Source organism: Equus asinus, chromosome 16, assembly GCF_041296235.1.
Source record: "Equus asinus isolate D_3611 breed Donkey chromosome 16, EquAss-T2T_v2, whole genome shotgun sequence".
Taxonomy (NCBI): Eukaryota; Metazoa; Chordata; class Mammalia; order Perissodactyla; family Equidae; genus Equus; species Equus asinus.
The window spans coordinates 41,841,576-41,858,963 of record NC_091805.1 but is presented as its reverse complement, the minus strand read 5'-3'; the positions used below and the strand labels follow the sequence as shown (position 1 = coordinate 41,858,963).

Here is a 17,388-nt window from a genome sequence, read left to right as displayed (position 1 = left end):
TTGAATATATCATTCCACTCTCTCCTAGCTTATAAGCCATCTGCTAAGAAATCTGTTGACAACCTGATAGGAGTTCTTTTGTAGGTTATTTTCTTCTGCCTTGCTGCCCTTAATATATATATATTTTTTTTGTTATTGACTTTTGCCAGCTTTACTACTATATGCCTTGGAGTTGGTCTTTTTACATTGATACAGTTTGGAGATCTATTGGCTTCTGTCACATGGATTTCCAGCTCCCTCTTCAGATTTTGGAAATTCTCAGCTATTATTTCTTTGAACAAGCTTTCTATTCCATTATCCTTCTCTTCTCTCTCTGGGATACCTATAATCCTTTTGTTGCATTTCCTAATTGAGTCAAATATTTCTTGGAGAGTTTCTTCATTTCTTTTTAGTCTTAGTTCTCTTTCCTCCTCTCTCTGAAGCATTTCTGTACTCCTATCCTCCAGACTGCTAATTCTGTCCTTGGTATTATCAGCCCTACGGTTCAAGGAGTCCAGATTTTTCTTTATCTCCTCCATTGTGTTTTTCATCTCTAACATTTCTGATTGGTTCTTCTTCATAGTTTCAAGCTCTTTTGCGACATAGCTCCTCAGCTCATTGAGTTATCTATCTGTATTCTCTTTTAACTAGTTGGGTTTTTTAATGATAGCTATTTTGAATTTTTTGTCATTTAGGTTATAGATTTCCGTGTCTTCAGGATTGTTTTCTGGGTACTTGTCATTTTCTTCTGTTCTGGAGATTTAACATATTTTTTCATACTGCTTGATGCTGTGGATTTGTGCCTCCACATAGAGATAGAGTTTGGTTATTCCTTCCACTTTCTGCCATTGGGGGGAGGGGTCAGGAGCTGTATAATCTGCTCCCACTAGGATCCCCATCAGCTGTTCCTGGCCTAGCCTGGGCCACTCCTTGGGATTGCAGTGGCCCTGTGGGGTCTCCCATGCACTGTGGGAACAATCACATGGGGGCTCTGGGTTGCTGCCATCTGCTCCCACAGACGCACATAGACATGCTCCCCCCTTAGGGACTGCAGCAGTGTTATGGGCTTTCAAGGCAGCTGGGAGCTTGTTCACCCAAACTTGCAGCTCCACTGCTGTCCGGTCCTATGTTGTACCAGCTATTGTGCTTGTTGGTTGGGGCCTCCCCACTGAGTCTGAGCCTGTGTCACTCCCTGGGACTGTGGTGGGATTGTAGATTCTTCTCACTGGTCAAGAGCATGATCACACAGGGACTCAGAGTTGCTGTCGCCTGCTTCCACAGTCCTGTCAGTTGTACTGCCCCTTTGGGCCTGCTGGGCTACTGTGGTAGCTGGGAGCACTTTCACTCAGGCTGAAGATATGCTGCCATCTGTTCCTAGGTCACACCAGCCTTTGAGCCTGGTGGGCAGGGCCTCCCCACTGGGGTGGAGCCTGAGTCACTCCCTGGGGCTATGGTGGGACTATGGATTTTCCCACTGGACCTAGTCGTGATCACAGTAGGGCTCAGGGTTGTCCCCTCCTGCTCCTGTGGTCCTGCTGGACCTCACTTGCCCCTTTAGAGCCACAACAGAGGTATGGGAGTTTAAGGTAGCCAGCAGTTTGTTCACCCAGACTCGCAGCTGCACTGCGTCTGCTCCTAGGTCACATCAGCCTCTGTTTTTGGTGACCCAGGCCTCTCCACTAGGGCTGAGCAGAGTCTCTCCCTCGGGCCACTGTGGGACCATAGATTTTCCCACTGGACAAAGGAGCAATAATGATGGGGCTCTGGATTGTCACCTCTCACTCCCATGGTCCTGCTGGATCTCACTTGCCCCCTCGACGCTGCAGCAGAGCTACGGGCATTTAAGGCAGCCAGCAGTTTTCTCACGCAGCCATACTGTCTGTGTCTGTTCCTAGGTTGAACCAGCCTTTGTGCTTAGTAGGCAGGGCCTCCCCACCTGGTCTGAGCCCGAGTCACTCCCTGGGGCTGCAGTGAGACTGTGGATTTTCCCATTGGTCCAAAGGGCAATCACAGGGGGCTCAGGGTTGCAGTCACCTGTTTCCACAGTCACACCAAGGTGCACGCCCACCCTCAGGGCTGCAGTGGTGCTATGAGCACTTCAGCTGGGAAAGAGTTGCTCACAGGTACTGGGCTGTCTGGGGCCAGAAAGTTCTCACCTATCTCCGCCTCCTCCTGTGGGGTAGTCCATCCACCTTCCAATGTATAGGAGCACAAGTCTCTCAGGAAGTCTGAGGTGTTGTGTTAATATCCTCCACTGATCAATGAGTGTCCATTTAGTTGTAGTTCGAAGAGGGAGAGACAAAGAAAACTGCTCACGCTGCTGTGTTGCTGATGTCACTCCAAGAGCATGTTTAGTTTTATAAGAAACTGCCAAACTGTCTTCCAAAGTGGTTGTACCATTTTGCATTCCCACCAGCAATGAATGAGAACTCCTGTTGCTCCACATCCTAGCTAACATTTGGTATTGGCAGTGTTTTAGATTTTAGCTATTCTAGTAGGTAGGTAGTGGTATCTCATTGTTGTTTGAATTCGCAATTCCTTAATGACATACAATGTTGAACGTCTTTTCATATGCTTATTTGCCATATGTATATCTTCTTTGATGAGTGTCTGTTCAAATCGTTTCCCCATTTTTCAATTGGGTTGTTCATTTTCTTATTTTTAAATGTTCTTGGTGCATTTTGGATAATAGTTCCTTATCGGATTTATGTTTCACAAATATTTTCTCCTAGTCTTTGTTTTGTCCTATTCTCTTGACAGTGCTTTTTACATAGCAGAATTTTAAATTTTAGTGAAGTCCAACCTATCAATTTTTTCTTTCATAGGTTGTGCCTTTGGTGTGGTATCTAAAAAGTCATTGCCAAACCCAAGGTCATCAAGATTTTCTCTCATGTTATCTTCTGAGAGTGTTATAGTTTTGCATTTTACATTTTGGTCTATAATTTATTTTGAGTTAATTTTTATGAAGGGTGTAAGATATGTGTCTAAATTCGTTTTTTTGCCATGTGGATGTCCAGTTGTTCCAGAACCATTTGTTGAATAGCTCGTCTTTTCTCCATTGAGTTGTCTTTGCTCCTTTGTCAAAGATCAACTGACTATATTTTTGTGGGTCTATTGATTGATTTTTGAATATTGAACCAGCTTGAATTTTTGGTCATGATGTGTTATTCTTTATATATATTCTGTAATTTATATGTATATGTTTTTCTGAATTTAATTTTCTAATATCTGTTGAGGATTTTTGCATCTCTGTTCACAAGGGCTATTGGTCTGTAGTTTTCTTTTTTGGACTGTCTTTGTTTGGTTTTGTTATCAAGGAAATGATAGCCTCCTAAAATGATTTGGAAAATGTTCCCTTCTCTCACATTTTCTAGAGAGCTACTGCTTTTTAAAAAGCTGAAGCCATATTGTAGCCAAACCAACTGTACCTTCAAGATAACATCACCCTCTCAGCATTTTTTAATCCATGAAATTATTCCATAGCAGATATTTCATCTTTTGAAAATTCTGCCTGTTAGGAGTAGAGGCACCCTACAAAAGAAGATTGACCACTTGCCAAATTTCTGTACTAATAGTTTGTTTGTTTGTTTGCTTGTTTTACAAATCTTGGGAGACACTAAATACATCTTGGACTTTTGGTAAAATGATTTCTACTATCTGGAATCCTAATTCTGTTAGATTTGGATTTATAAACAATTTTTAAAGGCCTAATACATCAAAAAACCCCACTTAATCTTGATACATCCTTCAGAATAAAATATTTTAAGGGAAAATATATATATGAGAGTAAAAATCAATGGCTGTTATTGTAATGAAAAATAAAAATCATGACAATTATTGTGTGAAACAATGATATAATGTTTTTATTTTTATTTTTCTGGAACTAGGGATACAGAGCATTCTTACATAAGCAGAGGCATGGAAATGTGAACTACTCAGGGATATTGGTGATCAGTGAAAACTTCTATTTGCCTTGAAAATTGGATGTATGTAGGGGAGTTATAGAAAATAAAACTGGAATGGCAGTTGTGGGTAAAGCCCTGAGTGATAAGCCTTTAGACTTCATTGACTAGTCACTGTTAGATTTTTGAGCAGAAGAAGTATACAGAATAGTGGTTAATGACCCAAGTCTGAAATCAGACAGATCTGAGTTCCAAACCAAGTTCTGCTATTTAGTAGCTGTGTTCCCTTTTCAAGAGATTTAATTTCCCTAAGCTTCTATTTTCTTATCTGCAGAATGGGGTTAATGATAGTATTGACTACAAAGGGCTGTTGTGAAGGTTAAATAAGATAATGTATGTAGAGCCTGGCACCTGGCACATAGCAAATAGTCAATAAATATTAGTGACTACCTGATTAGAGCTGTGCTTCAGGAATATTAACCTGGCAGCAGTGTGTATAGTGATGTAAGCACATGGCCTTCCTTCTTAAAACAGAACCAGAGCCTTCCAAGGGTTGTGCCAAGAATATTTCACAAAGCAGAATCTGTAGGTGGAGTGGCATGTCTCTGAAATTGAATTAACAAGATTTAGAGGCTACTTTGACTGAAGGTCAGGGAAGAGGCAGTCATGATTGCATTCCTGTTTCCTATATGCCAGTGTTCTGGTATACTGTGCTATTTTTAAGCACAAAAATTCAGGTATTTTTGTTGGTGTAATATCATTATTTCAGACATTGGTCGGCAGCTTCATTTACTCTTCACATCTCTCTTCTCAAACCCTCCTTCCTTCTCCTCCCCAAACCCCTTCCTTATCACTATCACCATAAGCCCTCCCATTTTCTCTTTATCACCCAGTTCCAGCAACTCCCTACCTCTTCCAAACTCCTTCATCTTCCACTACATTCTCTCAGCAAAAATCTTGAGCAAGGACTAGGTAAGAGGAGCCTGTGAAGTAGGAAATCTCCTCATAGGGGATGGAGAAGAGTCAGACCCAGTTAGGGCCGTCTCTCTTGGGCTCATAGAAGAGACATCATTTTCAATCAGAGGCAGTAGTCCTGAAAACTCCATGGAGAGCTAAACCGGGCAGGAAAGTCTTGAAGCTCTTCCAGACCAGCTACCTCAGAGCTGATGCATGTGCTAGTGTGTATATGTAGGGTAGGGTGGAGGAGCAGTGAAGCTACAGAAAGCAGCCAAGCCAGTACTGGCCAGAATTTTGCCAGACATTTGTAATGTGTTTATAATTTTTGTTTGTTTTTAAATTTGTTAAATAATATTTAGTTACATTAATTTTTTTAAAACTTCATAGATTCTGAACATGTAAGAAAATAAAATCCAGTATTTTGCCTTTGGAGGAAATGAAAAGAGAACCATTGACAATATAATTTTGCTCTAGTATTGTAACTACTCACTAAGAGAGGAATCAAACATGGTTTTAAGTATGAAAAACCATTGAGACCAGTTATAAAAATAGGGAATGTCATCAGGACTGTGAAACATTGTCCTGTACTGTAAGACATTGTAATGTAAGATATGATGTCATGATTAGGGTCCCAAACGGTTTCTCATCTTTCTTTCTTTCTTCTTTAATTAGAAAGAGAGAGAGAGAGATTGATTTTGTAGTTTTCCTTTGGTGTCAGCACCAAGTACCAAAACACTGGATTTTATTTCATTAAGTGTTCAGAATTTATGACATTAAAAAAAAATCAGTGAGGGGCTGGCCCCGTGGCCGAGTGGTTAAGTTCGCGCGCTCCGCTGCAGGCGGCCCAGTGTTTCGTTGGTTCGAATCCTGGGCGCGGACATGGCACTGCTCATCAGACCATGCTGAGGCAGCGTCCCACATGCCACAACTAGAAGGACCCACAACGAAGAATATACAACTATGTACCGGGGGGCTTTGGGGAGAAAAAGGAAAAAATAAAAAAAATCTAAAAAAAAAAAAAAAGAAAAAAAAAATCAGTGAAACTGCTGCTAATTCACATGCCTCCAAGCAAAAATCCTCTTCTATTGTTGCTTCTAATTTGCTTGACCAGAAAAACAGATGAATTAATGAAGATTCTTTTAGTGCAGAAACCCAACTCAAACAGGCTTGAGAAAAAAAAGGTGATTTATTGCCTTCTGTAACTGAAAAATCCAAGAGTTTTAGTCATGACTGGTTCCAGGGGCCCAAATGATAACATCTGACCTGCTTCTCTCTCTACCCCTGTCTCTCCATCTCTCTGCTCTGCTTTTCTCTATATTGGTTTCATTTTCCAGCTGGATTCTCCCCCAGGATAGCCCACATCAGTTTGGCCTTACATCTAAACAACCTAGCAACCCTCTACAAGTTGCAGGCAAAGTTCTGGGTAGAGCTCTCAATGGCCCAGATTGGGCCACATTCCCATTTCAGAATCAATCACTGCAGCCAAGGGACTGGCCAAATCTTGGTCATGGACCCATTCTTGGACCTTGTGGGTAGTATCAGTCTTACTAAAACCACAAAACTGAAAGCTAGAGAGAACTACTTTCCCCAAAGGAAAATCAGGATGCTTTTACCTAAAGAAGAAAAAATATTTGTGAACAAGCAAAAACAGTAGAGGTTCACTACATCAGATAACCAATCCTGTTAGAAGTGCATCCAGAATCATGCAAATTGGCTCTAAGTGAGGATCTAAGAATGTTTCCCATAAAATCAGTCCAGCAACTTTGGTATATAAACTTTGTGACATCTGTTTTGGTATTTCCAAGTGGTTTTTAAGAGCTGAAGGCATAGAGACATCCTTTTGCAGAATCATCTTCCTCTGTCAGCTCTTTAAGTGTGGTCATTTCTTAAGGTTTTATTCTCTGAATAATTAAGTTGTCACGTAAACAATCTCTGGAGAAGATGAGTTGTACCATAACCAGACAAGCTGTATTACTGTCTTTTGGAATTGCACCAGCAAATCATTAGGCTGCAAAGAGAATCTCACAGGATACTTAAGCCACCTGGAGTACAGATAGAACCACTCTTAAGTGTAGAATTTAAGAACTAAAGGAATCTGGGACTGCTTTCCAGAATGCAGCTAATTTTCAAAATGAAGAGTCAATTCAATAAATATCAACTGAACACTGTTCCATTACTGATTGCTTCCACAGTATTCATTTTCCCATTTTTCTGACAACAGTACCCAGATTTTGCTTAAGGCAAGTCATGCACCACCAAATGGTTTGGGTAAGATAAATCCTACCTCTGGTTTGAGAGGTAGGCTCTGATTGACTTATGGCAATACTCCTGGTTATGGTAATTCATTCAAGGATGAGCATATGACCCAATTCAGGCCAATTATATTCAATTCTTGGACGTCTATTTGAGTGAATAAGAATATCTTTCTTTTCTCTCTCTCTCTCTCTCTCTCTTTCCCTCCTTCTCCCTCAATTGGATATATATCCACAAACACATAGCCTCAGGAACAACTGGCAGTACTGGCAGCTATCCTGCACCAGGAAGGGAGAGTTTGCTGAGAATGAAGTCAGTCTCAAGAAAAACTGAAAGAGAAAAACCAGGTCCTGGTGACATTATTTGAGATGTTGGATCAAGCTGTGCCTAAAGCCAGGTACTTGTGGACTCTTTGGTAACGTGCACCAATAAATTCTCCTTACTTTTTTGTGTGTGTATGAGGGAGATTGTCCCTGAGCTAACATCTGTGTCAATCTTCCTCCATTTCATGTGGGATGCCACCACAGTGTGGCTTGACGAGCAGTGCTAGGTCCACGCCTGGGTTCCAAACCCGTGAACCCTGGGCCTTGGAAGTCGAGTGTGGGAACTTAACCACTACGCAACCAGGCTGGCCCCTCCTTTTACTTTTGAAAGTCAGTTTGAGTAGGAGTCTCTGTTACCTGTTATTCTGACACCAATCCTAACTGCAACACAATTCTGATGCTAACAAGCTAGAGTTAGTGTCAGACTCCACAGGTTTAAGGGCACAGTCCTTAGCAAGACTGACCTTACTTAAGATGCCAGCCACACTTTGGGGGGGCCTCCACACTTCTGACCAACTGGTGAAACTTCAGGGGTTCCCACAACCCCCTCAGGTACAATAATGCACAAGAGTGACTCACAGAACTCAGGAAAGTGCTACACTTGCAATCACAGTTTTATTTAAAGGACACAAAAAAGGGCCAGACAAATGAAGGGTGAGGTTTGGGAAGGTCTTGAACACAGAGCTTCTGTGCCTTCTCCCTGTGGAGCAGGACATGCCCCTTCCCATCACACCTCTGCTCCCCAAACAGGAACTCCTCCAGAGATTTTGAGATTTCCTCATGCAGGCATGATTGATTGGATCACTGGCCATGTGAATGAACTCAGTCTCCAGCTATGGTAGACGTGTTTCCTCGACCTCCTCCTCTTTGTCCCCTCCGCCTCTGCAGTAGTTCAATCCCTCATCACCTCTCACTTGAACTCTTAGTTCCCACTTCTATTCCATGCCAGGTTACCACAGCTTTGGCCTCACTCTGCCAGCTTCTGTGCCCTGATTGTGCTGATGGATTGAATAAGGGTAGTCGAAAAAGAGAGGAGTCAACAATGATGCCAACATTTCTGGCCTGAGCAAAAGGGTGCTTCATAAAGCCATTTACTGAGATGGACAAGACTGAAGGGAATTAGGTTTTATAGCAGGGACTCAAGAGTTTGATTTTAGACATGTTTAGTTTGGAATATTGTTAGATATCCAAGGAGAGAAGCTAGTGGAGATACGAGTCTGGAGTTCAGGGAAGAGGTTGAGCTGTAGATTTACATTTTTGGAATCATTATCATACAGATGACATTTAAGACGAAAGAAATGAGGGGGCCAGGCCAGTGGTGCAGCGGTTAAGTTCGTATGTTCTGCTTCAGCGGCCTGGGGTTTGCCGGTTTGGATCCCAGGTGTGGACCTATCCACTGCTTGGCAAGCCATGCTGTGGCAGGCATCCCACGTATGAAGTAGAGGAAGATGGGCACGAATGATAGCTCAGGGCTGGTCTTCCTCAGCAAAAAGAGGAAGATTGGCAGCAGATGTTAGCTCAGGGTTAATTGTCCTCAAAAAAAAAAAAAAAAAGATGAGAGAATTGGTTAAGATTTTCTAAGATGAGTGCAAGCAAAAACTGAGTAGAAGTCCAAGGATGGAACACTAGAATATTCCAATACCTAAAGGTTGAAAAGAGAAAGAAGATACAACAAAACAACTGAGAAGGGGTGGCCAATGAAGTGAGGAGGAAATCAGCAGAGGGTAGAAGCCAAGTAAAAGTCTTTCAAGAAAGAGGAAATGATCAACTGGTCAAATGCTGCTGTTAGGTCAAGTAAGTTGAGAATTGGATTTGGCAACCTGAAGGTCATTGGTGACCCGGATAAAAGAAGTCTCAGAACAGTAATGGGGGTAAAAGCCTTATAACAGGTCTTATGTGTTATAAAGTTAAGATGCAGTACAAAGAAAGAAAGAGAGAAGTTTCGTTATATAAAGGTGAATAGAGAAGCAGTGTAATAGCTGGAGAGACATACGCCATTAAGGGAGGGTTTTTTTCAAGAAGGCAGGGAAGATTGATGATGCAGGAAAGAGAGGGGAATAGGTGTGGAGGCAAAGTCCTTGAGTCAGTGAGCACTCTAGACATGTGACTATTTAGGCCTGGAGCTGAAGAGAAAGATGGAGGCTGGAGACACAGATTTTGAAGTGATTAACTTATATATGAAAGGGACAAATGTGGGAGTGGGTGAAATTGTTTGGGGAGAGTGAAAAACAGAAGCCAAGGACAGAACCCTGAGGTATCAAAAAATTTAAGAGAATAAGGGGAGAAGACGCAGTAAGGAAGACTAACAAGGAATGTCCTCTATTTTCCAGTTATTCTTATGCCCATAGTACATGGCACACTGTTTCATCTCTCATGACTGGAAATCCTTCCCTTCCCTAGATTCATACCCCTCTCTCATAGAACTTTATACAAATCTTTATTAGCACTTATTTCACTACATTTACACTATATGTCTGCTTCTCCCACCAACCTGAAAGGTCCCTCTGCCAAAAACTTTATTCATCTTTTTATCTACAACTCTTAACATAATGCATAAGAAGTGCTAAATGAATGATGCATGGAGGAGGGGGAAGTTAATCCACAAATAGAGTATGTAATATACAAGCATTAGAAAGTGTAAACATGCCTTTTGTGCCTTTCTAAAAGAAATATACATGTTGGAAAGAACTTACCAGTGAAGCCATCTGGAGCTTTCTTTGTGGAAAGGTTTTAAATTATGAATTCAACTCCTGTAAAATATAAAATATAGATTTTTCTATTTATTATTGTTTCAGTATTGGTAAGTTTTGTTTTTTAATAAAATTTTTCATTTCATCTGAGTTGTCAAATTTATTGGTATAAAATTATTTATACTATCCTCATATTTTTAATGTCTATAGGACTTGTAGTGATGTCCCCTTTTTTATTGCTGATATTGGTAATGTGTTTTCTTATACTCTTCCTTGATTACTCTTGCTAGGAGCTGATTAATTTTTTTAGACTTTTTGAAGATTAATAAGTTTTGGGTTTGTCAGTTTTCTTTCTTGTATATCTACTTTCTATTTCATTGATTTCTGGTTTTACCCTTATTCCTTTGTCTTACTTTCTTTGCATAAGCTTGCTGTGCCCTTCTCTAAATTTCCCTCTGAGCTCTGAATCCTATGGGCAGTTCTCTAGCCAAAGTGGCCCATTAGAGGAGTTCCACGTCTCAAAGGAATGAGCCTGCATTATTGCCCCACTATGCTCAGTCATTAGTGAGGAATAGGTTGTAAGAAGTGTCACCTCAGTTGTGAACACATTGGTGGATCCAGGTCAGTAGCTGGGGCCATCAATTAACTATGCTCTGCCTAGCAGGAGATCTAGTGGCCCATTTTCAGAACCACCACAGTCTACTCCTTTGCCCCACAGATCTACTTCTTCATGCAAGGTTGGGGAGAAGCTCTTCCCTGGTTCCCATGGGCCTCTCTTCCTGCAGGGAAACTTAGAAAAGGAAGGTTAGTAGGATGAACTACAGCAGTTGGCCTGGAAGCTACAATTGATACTCATTCTCTCCCTTTTCCACTCTTCACTCTAAATTCCCCTCACCCTTGGTTATCACCTTAGCAGGTCTTGGTGGCTTATGTGGTGGTGTGAGCCAAACCTTTATTCCTGAAGGGTCTGAGTTCCTGGTAACCATACCTTTTCAGGCCAGAGTTGATGCACGTATTCACAGTTAAAATGGTGCAAGGAAGTATCAAGAGATGCCCAAGTGGACCACATGGATTCTCTAAAAAGCAGTGCTACCTTCTCCTACCGATCAGGGTCAATTATCCTTGTCATGATGGTGACTCCTCTTTTTGTCTGCTGGTCTCTGAAAAATGAGTCCAAAGTGCCCCAGCAACAGTCATAGCTTGTAGTTCAATGGGACTCTTGCTGTGTCCCTTAACAGGAGTGCAACCCCTTTTGGAACCAGTACCTCCAGCCCTATAGATCCCAGATTTGTGTGTGTCAGCAGCACAAAATCCTCTAGTGGGTCATTGGTAGTGAAGGTAAGTGGGACTATTCCTGAATCCATTCCTTGGCTAGTGGACCCATGTATTTTTCCTATTGGGGTCATAAACTCCTCTGATTTAATGTGTATAACACATCCTGAATGATAGAACCAAATTTTTTCAGATTGTTGCCTTTCAGTGACACTTCACTTGTGCCTTTAGAAAGTTATTCTAGCTCTCTATGAGGCCAGCTTTTTCTGGATGGTGTGGTATGACCAGTACATCCCATGGTCATGGGTCCACTACACTCCCACAGTTCTTTTACCATGAAGCAGTTACCCCAGCCAAATGCTCTATTATGCAGGATTCTTTGCCTGTGGATCAGGCATTCCATAAGCCCCAACATGGTAATGCTGGCTAAAGATCTGTGGGTGGAAAGGAAAAACCCATATGCAGAATAGCTATCTATTACTCTGAGAAGGAACCACTGGCCCCTCCAAGATGGAAGGGACCCAATGTAGTCAACTTGTCACCAAGTACCAGTTGGTCTCTTTGAGTAATAGTGCCATTTGGGGGACTCAGCATTGGTCTCTGTCGCTGACAGTTTGGACATTTAGGCATCAGTAGCTAGACCAGCCTTGGAAAGTTGTAGTCCACGCTCTTTGGGCCCATACATAGCCTTCACCTCTGCCACTGTGGCCACTCCATTTACGTGCCTGTGTTAGTTTCTTAGGGATGTCATAACAAATTCAGCAATTTAAACAACAGAAATTTATTGTCTCACAGTTCTGCAGGCTAGAAGTCTGAGATCAAGATCAAGATTGGTTCCTTCGGAGGGCTGTAAGGAAAATCTATTCCATGCACCTCCCCTAGCTTCTGGTGGTTTACTGGTAATCTTTGGCATTCCTTGGCTTCTGCTGCATTACCATATTTTTATCTTCACATGGCATTCTCTCTATGTATCTCTGTATTCACATGGCTGTCTGCTTAAAAGGACACCAGTCATTTTGAATTAGGGCACCCTACTCCAGTATGATGTCATCTTAACTAATTATACCTGCAACAACCCTATTTCCAAATAAGGTTACATTTTGAAGTATTGGGGTTAAGACTTCAACATATGAAATTTGGGGGGATAAAAGACAACCCACAACGGTGCCCATCATGCTGGTTCCAAGGTGGCTAATTATTAGCTGGTAATGACAACTGAATGAGTCATTTTGTCTAGTTGATTGTTTAGTGCCTCTTCCCTGGTGGATGCAAGATGTGATACAAAAATCTTCACATCATGCCCACTCCTGTACATCCATCTACATGACTCTACCCCAGAACTCCTTGTCTTTGATCTTCCAGTCCTTTTCCTTCCAGGCTCCCTACCAAAGGGCCAGGCCATTGATATCTACCCAAGAATCTATACATATTCTTACTTCAGTCTGCTTCTCCTTATACACAAAGCAGATGACCAGGGACAATGATTGCAACTCTACTCATTGAGATTTTCCCTCTCTGCCATTTTTCAAAGTCTCTCAAGAATGTGACTATAATGCAGCCACCATCTAATTCTGGCTTGCACTCACATACTAAGCTAACTCATCCATAAACCAAGCTCAGGCTTTAGCCCTCCTCATTCAGTGGTCATGGTGTTGGTGCAGCTGTGGTGGGTGACATGGGGCTCTGGAATACCTGGTCCTGGCACTTACAAGTGCCACAGCTGTGCTTGAGCTCCATCCCAGATGTACCATTTTCATTTTATAATAGATGCTGCTGGGTCCATCTGAACCAACAGAACCTAGTCCATAACAGGTAGTTCTGGACATGTGAATACTTGATGTCCTATGGTTAAGTGTTCTGTCTCCTCCAAGGCCCAGGATCACACTAGTAGCCAGGTCTTAAAATGTGTATTTCTCTGCTGCAGATGGCATGGCTTTGCTCCAGGGTCCCAGGGACTGCACTGTGATTTTCCCACTGGGGCTTACCATAAACTCCATCTTAGTCAGCTCAGGCTGCCATAACAAAATGCCAGACTGGATGGCTTAAACAACAGAAATTTATTTCTCACAGTTCTGAAGGCTAGAGATCTAAGATTAAGGTGTCGCCAGGTTTGGGTTCTTCTGAGGCCTCTCTTCTCGGCTTGCAGATGGCCACCTTCTTGCTGTGTCCTCACATGGCCTTTCCTCTGTGTGGGCACGCCCCTGGTGTCTCTTTATGTGTCCACATTTCCTCTTCCTATGGGGACACCAGTCAGATTGGATTGGGGTTCACCCTTCATTTTAAATAAGTTAAAAAAGCTTCATTTTAACTTAATCGCCTCTTTAAAGGACCTATCTCCAAATACATCCTGAGGTATTGAGGGTTTAAGGCCTCAACATATGAATTTTGGGGAGGGTGCAATGCAGCCCATAATAAGAAGAGATTTATTAGGGGAAATGTCTGTGAAAGACAAAAGGGAAGGAAGTAGGACACTTTGGGAGAGTCTGCAAACTGATACAGGTCTGACATAAGGAGAGGGAAAAGAAAGGATTGTGTAGGTAGCATCTCAGACTGCAGCAGGTCTAAGAAAGTTTCAGCAAGTCTGATGGGAGTCCTCAAGCCAACGCTGTCCATTAGAGGAGCCCCAAATATAGCCACAAGGAAGCTGCATTCGTTCTTCTGCCATGCTCAGTCATTGCCAGAACTGGCAAATCATTATTCCTTGAGGGGTCTGCAGGAATCAAAGCTAGTTAAACCTCCCAGTATCCTTGCTAAAAATCATTACTTATTCTTACAAAATGATTAAAGTAAAAAAAATCACATACAAGGTGAAGCAGCCAAATCTAAAGTGTCTTTTTAAGTAAATAACAAATTATAGCTGCTAGAGATAAATGTGAACAGATGGATTTGGGTGACACAGTATTTAGGAAGAGCAAAGGGACCTAGATTAGATTGATTTGAAATCACGAAATTCTCCACATATTTTCTGCCATTCGCCCAGGAATGTCTGACACAAAGTGACCATATATGACATTTGCTAACAAATCTCAGTATTTTCAACATTGGGCTGTTAACTTTACCAAACTATTTCATTTAATTCCAGTGAAATGGCAAGGCTTCTAATCTATAGATGGAAAAGTATCATGCTTTATTGTAATATAGTTTAGACATCTGTGTTTCATCTCCAAAATAATTATGGCAGCTTTCAATTATGGGATCGCTTTCCTTTCTTTGCAAAAACGTGCAAAAAAAGTACCAAAATATCTATGAGCTCTCAGCCCTCGGGTGAATGCAAAGCTTTCACTAATGTGCAAATGATGCGCATTTCTCCAGGAAGAAACACTCCTTTTCATCTGTATTTCACCTAAAAAAGTTGTGACCAACAAACTTCTATTTTACCAAAAACACACACACACACACAAAAGCCCACAAAGGAAATAAAAGAAAAAGAAATATTAGTTTTAAATTAAATTTTAAGAGTGGCAATTTGAAATGCTGAATTTTCTACTTACTCTAATTCTCCAAGTGACACATATACTGGCCCTCAAAGAACTCACATTTCGATTACTTTCCTTTTCTCTCTTTTTCTTTTTTGTGAGGAAGATTAGCCCTGAGCTAACATCTGCCGCCAATCCTCCCCTTTTTGCTGAGGAAGACTGGCCCTGAGCTAACATCCATGCCCATCTTCCTCTACTTTCTGTGTGGGATGCCTGCCACAGCATGGCTTGCCAAGTGGTGCCATGTCTGCACCTGGGATCCCAACCAGCGAACTCCGGGCCACCGAAGCGGAACAAGCGCACTTAACCACTGCACCACCAGGCCGGCCCCATTGATTACTTTCCTTTTAAAAAAATTTATTTTTATTGTGGTAAAGTACATGTAACATAAAATTTACCATTTTAACCTTTTTAAGTGTACAGTTCAGTGGCATTAAATATATTCACACTATTGTGCAACTATCATTACAGTCCATCTCCAGAACTTTCTCATCATCCCATACTGAAATCCTGTACCCATTGAACAACAATTCCCCAACACCCTGTTTGCCTGTCCTAGGTAACCACTGTTCTACTTTCTGTCTCTATGAATTTGACTATTCTAGGCACTTCACATAAAGACAATCATATAATATGTGTCCTTTTGTATCTGGCTTATTTCCTTAGCATAATGTCTTCAAGCTTGTAGCATGTGTCAGAATTTCATTCCTTTCTAAGGCTGAATAATATCTATCGTATGTATATACCACATTCTGTTTAGCCTCAATTACTTTACTTTTAAATAGCTAATCTCTCATTTTATTCTTTCAAAGAGATACCACAAGGCTTTCAAGATTACTTTTCTCAGGGAGTGTCTATAGCATCACAGTAGCTGCCCAGATGCCAGTTCCCTGCTTTTGCTGCCACCATCCAAAGTTCGATGTGATCTCTTTTATGGTTATAGTCTTGGGAACAATTCCTAACCCTTTTCTTCTGTATCTCTCTTTAGACATTATCAGGAGAGTTATACACACTTTCAAGTATCTTTTTTTTAAGTAGTAATTTCTAGTTTACGTAGTCAGAAATATTTACAAGTTAGACTATTACGGGTATATAAAAAAATTCAGTTTTGGGATCAGTTCTCACTGGTTTCTTTGTTTGGGTAGTGTCTCCAGTCCACTCTGACTATTCTGCCACAAGTTACTTTGCTCCAGGACTCACGTGCCTAGCTCTTTAAGATGTTTATATACGCTTCTCAGTTTCTGAATCTAAGTCATTCTCTTACGTTTTACTACATTCTTTCCTTTCTGTCAGCTATGGCTCCTTTATTATTTTTCTCAGAGGGACATCTAGTTCAACTTCTATTGAAACTTATTTATTGAACTGAATTGATTATGGGCAAGAAACTATACTGGGTGCTGGATTTTTATGTCATAACGATCCACTTTCTTGGGAGAAAACAAGCTTTCCTTTCTCACCTACAATCAGCTACCTGTGGCTCCCCTTTATTTACGATACACAGGGTACAAACAAACACATTTACCCAGAGGAGATTCCACATACAAGTAATTTTGAGACATCCACTACCATATCTGCTATTAGTAGAGGCTGCAGAGCGCTCTGCATCCCCAGGTTTTTAGGAAACATTATTAAGCTCAAATACCTATATAGGTATATAGGCAACACCTACGTAGGTTTAAGGATCGTTACTATACATTAATTTCAAAAGAACTTTGAAAGAGCAAGCATAGTGAATTTAACTAACATTTCTTATAGAAAGGCCACATGAGGTGACCAGAAACCTAAAGGACATCCTTCTTTTCTCAGAAATCTAACAGATCCCTGAGAAGTGCTACTTGGAACTTTCCTCACTTTTATTGGTGTCAGACATCTGATTGGCTAAAGACCACAAAACGAAACTCCTATTGAATTCATGAAGGCAGGAAATAAATGATGGGAAAAACAGATATCGATGCCCCAAAAGCATATTTCTATCTTTCCGCCACCACTGAAATGTCTTGGTCATTTACAAATCTAATCTAGGGACAAATATGAATTCTACTGGAGCGATACAGGACTAGAAAGGTTAGGATTTGACTGTGGTTTAACTGGAAATGGAACCCTGGCATGTCCCTTTCACTGATATACTGCTCATTAAATGACTTCTTAGCTGGCTATCTTTCTTGAACAAATAACTCATTTATAGTCTATGAAGTCGTGAAGTTGCTCTCCTACCCTTAGGGAAGAGAAGCAAGAAGCATAAAAAAGGCGGCGCCGTTAGCTAACTCTCCAAGAGTAACAGAAAAAGCAGTGAACCATGTGAAACCCAGATCCAGAGCTCTGGGTCACCAGGTCTGAAACCTGTGTTGGAGGCGGGGGGTGGGGAGCAGGAAGGAAGGAAATGCCGGTAAAATTACCTTGACCAGGCGGATACTTGAGGACTTTCCTACAGACTAGAACCCACCAACTTCCCTCAACCAACAAGCCACGGGAGGGGTGCGCTGAAGCGAATGAACTCGCCCACGGCGCCCGCTCAGACCCAGGGCAGCGCGCCCCG

The 17,388-nt window shown here is 41.6% G+C and overlaps 1 long non-coding RNA gene across 1 annotated transcript; it reads right to left on the bottom strand.

Moving 5' to 3' along the window:
• Positions 1–13,414: 13,414 nt before the first annotated feature.
• Positions 13,415–17,386, bottom strand: LOC123277640 (uncharacterized). The gene is made up of 2 exons (XR_006514730.1): positions 17,249–17,386; positions 13,415–13,611 (listed from the first exon to the last, which is right to left on the bottom strand). It is a non-coding gene; the product is annotated as an uncharacterized lncRNA (long non-coding RNA).
• Between the last annotated feature and the right edge of the window lie 2 nt (positions 17,387–17,388).